This window comes from Babylonia areolata, chromosome 1 (genome assembly GCF_041734735.1).
Source record: "Babylonia areolata isolate BAREFJ2019XMU chromosome 1, ASM4173473v1, whole genome shotgun sequence".
In the NCBI taxonomy this organism is placed as follows: Eukaryota; Metazoa; Mollusca; class Gastropoda; order Neogastropoda; family Buccinidae; genus Babylonia; species Babylonia areolata.
In genome coordinates this window covers 102,699,168-102,704,167 of record NC_134876.1, presented here as the reverse complement: position 1 = coordinate 102,704,167, position 5,000 = coordinate 102,699,168, and positions in this window count along the sequence as shown.

The window sequence follows — 5,000 nt, the reverse complement described above, 5'->3', positions numbered from 1 at the left end:
ACATACGGTGAATAGACTTCAAGTTTGAGAGGCTACAGCTGTCCCATAAAGTTGATGCATAATCGATTACTGGCAGAATATGTGCACAGAAAAAGAGCTTTCGTGAATGAACATTAAGGATCTTTTTTTATTTTTGTTAGTTGAAGTATTCTATTTAAGAGACGTTTACTTAAGTACTTCGTATGATCAGTCCAAGATAGATCTTTATCAATAATGACACCCAGAATTTTATGTGAATCTACCTCTTCAATTTTATTGATGCCTAGGAATAGTGGTTTGAAGTTATGTTTCATTTTTTGTCTTTTTTGTCGTGCACATACATACATGCACTTCGTTTTCTGAGCATTCAAGGACATGTGATTCAAGTGTGTCCAGTCATTAAGTTTCTGAATATCATCTTGGAGTTCATTAGTTAGTTTACTGGCGTCTGAATTGCTTGAATGTAAGGATGTGTCATCTGCAAACATTTCACATTTAGATTTCATATAACAAGGTAAGTCATTAACATAAGTGGAGAATAAAATTGGTCCTAAGATGGATCCCTGTGGTACTCCATGATTAATAGATGTAAAATTTGAGGTTTGATTATTTATTGCTATTAACTGCTTCCTATCAGAAAGAAAAGATTGTATAAGGTGAATATACTCTGGTGGTAATTTATAAGCTTCTAATTTACGTAGTAACAAGGAGTGATTGATTACATCAAAAGCTTTTTCAAAATCTATGAAAAGGAGACCTGTGAATTTATTTTCATTTATGTTATGTAGAAGACTGTCAGTGAGTTGTATGAGGGCTGTATGACAAGAATGATTTTTACGGAAACCAGACTGGTCTTCATGGATTAAGTCGTTGTCAAAGAGATAAGAATATAAACATTTTTGCAAATGTTTTTCAATGGGTTTAGACAGAGCAGACAAGACAGAAATTGGCCTATAGTTAGATGGATCAGAAGAATCACCTGATTTGTACAGTGGAATGACTCTAGCCTGCTTGAATTTAGAAGGAAAACATTTCTCATCGATACACAAATTATAAAGATATGTCAGAGTATCTGGTGGTGGTGGTGTGTCCATCGAGATCGATGATGACCATCGTTGTCATCCAGATGGGGGATGGGGGATGGGGGGAGGGTGGTGGTGGGGTGGGGGGAAGGATGCTCATGAATCTATCTGTGAGTGCGCAGATGGCTGAATAGTCCAATCTGCGCACGAAATGTTCGCTGACAGTTGGGGCAGACAAAGACAGGCATATCATTGTCAGGGAGCTTGTTTGCCCGTGACTTTCTGGCCTGCCTCTTCCCAACAGCTGCAGCAGTCCTGTTGGCCTCGCACAACCTGGCGCCTTTGTGCACAGCAGCGCGCCATTTGTCACGGTCCACTGCAGATTCCTCCCAGGAGTCAGGGTTGATATCAAACGCTTTCAGAGAGACTTTCAGAGTATCTCTGAAGCGCTTCTTCTGACCTCCGTGTGATCTCTTCCCTTGTTGCAGCTCGCCATAGAAGAGCCTTTTGGGCAGCCGATGGTCTGGCATGCGCGCCACGTGTCCAGGCCAGCGAAGCTGGGATTGCATCAGGATGGTGAAGATGCTGGGAAGGGTGGCTTTTGCGAGCACCTCTGTGTCTGGGGTCTTGTCTTGCCACTTGATGTTCAGTAGCTTCCTGAGGCATGTTGTGTGGAAGTGGTTCAGCTTCTTGGCATGTCGTTGGTACACTGTCCAAGTTTCGCAGGCGTACAGTAGTGTGGGGAGAACTACTGCTCTGTAGACCTTTAGCTTGGTCTCAAGACTAATGCCTCTTCTGTTCCAGACATTTGCATTGAGTCTACCAAAAGTTGCGCTTGCTCTTGCAATCCTGACGTTCACTTCATCGTCGATGGTCGCATTTCGTGACAGTGTGCTGCCAAGGTATGTGAACCGCTCCACCGCACTGAGTCTCTGACCGTTGACTGTGATGTTGGGCTCAACGTAGGGTTTCCCTGGGGCTGGCTGATGGAGAACTTCAGTTTTCCTCGTGCTGATGGTAAGGCCGAAGTTCCTGCTGGCAGTGGCAAACTTGTTGACGCTGAGTTGCATGTCAGCTTCAGATCCAGCGTTGAGGGCACAATCATCAGCAAACAAAAAGTCTCTGATGATGTCTGTCATGACCTTCGTTTTTGCTTGAAGCCTTCTGAGGTTAAACAGCTTGCCATCTGTTCGGTACTTTAGGCCGATTCCAACATCGCCATCTCTGAAGGCATCAGTAAGCATTGCAGAGAACATGAGGCTGAACAGCGTTGGAGCCAGGACGCAGCCTTGCTTGACACCATTTGTGACAGCAAAAGGAGCAGATGTTTCACCATTGTCCTGGACTCGAGCCTGCATGCCTTCATGGAATTGGCTGACCAAGGAAATAAATTTCCGAGGGCATCCGTACTTGGCCATGATCTTCCACAGTCCCTCTCTACTCACGGTGTCGAAGGCCTTAGTGAGGTCGACATAGGTGGAGAACAGATCAGCATTTTGCTCCTGACATTTCTCTTGCAGCTGCCTTGCAGCAAACACCATGTCAGTGGTTCCGCGCTCTTTCCGGAATCCACATTGGCTCTCAGGCAAATGACCTTGGTCAAGGTGTGCTGTGAGGCGGTTAAGTAGGATCCTGGCAAGTATCTTGCCTGCGATGGAGAGCAAGGAAATGCCCCGATGGTTATCACAGGCTTGCCGGTTCCCCTTTCGCTTGTACAAGTGAATGATAGATGCATCTTTGAAATCCTGGGGGATCGTCTCTTCTTTCCACATGAGTGAGTACAGCTGATGAAGCTTCTCAGTCAGCACAGTGCCTCCATCCTTGTAGACCTCTGCTGGTATGGAGTCTGAGCCAGGTGCTTTGCCACTGGATAGCAGACAGATTGCTTTCTGGGTCTCAAGAAGTGTTGGCGGATCGTCCAGTGCTTCGTTGGTGGGGACTTGTGGGAGACGGTCTATGGCTTCATCATTTATGGAGGAAGGGCGATTTAAGACACTGTTGAAGTGCTCAGCCCATCGTTCGAGAATGTTCTCCTTCTCGGTGATCAAGGTATTCCCATCTGCACTGAGGAGGGGGGATGATCCTGAGGATGTGGGGCCGTAGACTTCTTTTAAGGCATCATAGAACCTCTTCATATCGTGCCTGTCAGCATATCCCTGGATCTCATCAGCTTTGTCACTCAGCCACTTATCCTGCATCTGTATCTACAATAACAGGGGAAGAAAGGTTTAATATCTGTCCATCTAACCCGTCCAAATCTCGTGTGCCAGATTGTTTCAGTTGTGATAGGCTTTGACATACATCAAAGACAGTCATTGGTTGAAGACTAAATGGAACATGAATTTTCTTTGAGTCAACATACTGTTTTAGAATACAGAGGTCATTTTCACTGGTCCTGTCGCTTGGTATAATTTTTTCAGCAATGGTTGCAAAATGATTATTTAACTGATCTGCTGTTACATCAGTGATGTTTTGTTGTCTTTTCCCCACATGTTTATTATTCAACTTGTTGATGGCTTTCCAAATTAGACGAGAATCTTTTGTATTTACTAACATTTTCTGAAAATAATTATATTTCGATTTACGTTTCATGGCGTTTACTTTATTTCTTTGTTTCTTATATTGTTCATTTGATCCATACATCTTCAAATAATCTTTATAATGAATTTCAAAGTCAATTTCTTTTGTTATCCATGGTGGTTTTGTTTCTTGTCTAACTCTTTTCCTAATAAATGGTGCATGTTTGTTATATACAGAAGAGAATGTATTTATCCAAAATTCGACAGCTTCATCAGGATTTCTTAACTGATATACATAATCTAAAGATGAGTTTGCTAAATCCGAGAGAAAATCATCATTTTTAAAGTTCTTAAAACTCCTATAAAATATAGTTTTATGTCCTACCTTTGGAATTTTAACACGATTCTTAAACCAGGTGAGACAGACTGGGAAATGATCACTACTACCACAAGGTGGAACACATACCTCTACAATGTGTTGTTTTGTGGTTGTGTAAATGTGATCTATTAATGTATTTGTGTTTTCAGTAATGCGTGTTGGTCTGTCAATAGACAGTGTGTGTGTGTGTGTGTGTGTGTGTGTGTGTGTGTGTGTGTGTGTGTGTGTGTGTGTGTGTGTGTGTGTGTGTGTGTGTGTGTGTGTGTTGCATCTGAGTTTCAAAGATAAAAACAAAATGTACATAGCAACGTTGAAGGCTAACTTCCCACTCAGGTTTCTACATAGCAACTGAACTTTAAAAGATGATGGAAAACGGTGATAATAATAAAGTGGTATATATTTTTTACGAAGTATTGCACATCTGGGGCAAACAAAAAGAAAATGTGCAAGATCTTCAATACTGTTCAAATTACAATACTTACAAATCGGATCTGACAAACGATTACCAAAACGAGGGATTCCATCAAGTGGTAGACAGGTCAGGTCTCTACCTGCCACAGGTACCATGTAACCCTGTGCTACCTGTCACATGCGGGCAGATGGAGCTCGACAGCCCGGGAAGGCAGTCCATCTAAGACAAGGAAAAGTCTGAAGTAAAACCCATGAAGTGCTAAGGAATGCAGGACAGTCTCGACATGCATTGACCCTGGGTCCATGGCCATGTCCCGACTTTCAGTAGCCGCGCCCCCGTGCCTCCGAGGAAGGTTTTTGAGCCAGAGGCTAGGACAAGGACAGTCTGATATAAAACCTACGACCTGAGGACCTCACTGTCACCGTCCCAGCTTGCTAGGCTATGGCAGATGAACCACGGGTGTAAAGGGTGGGGCCAGTACTGCGCACACTGCACTCCACCTAAAAATTCCATTGCGCAGGCTTGAAGGACACGTCCACGTCCGCGCCACCAACTATTCCAAGCCCTGTAGCGATGGGAAAGGGGCGAAAACGGCAGGTGGAAGATGTCACTGGAAGCCGCAGTTCACTCGGCAATTCTCCGCATCCCACAACAGCCAGTGAAATTACAACTGGGCGAGCTACCAACCC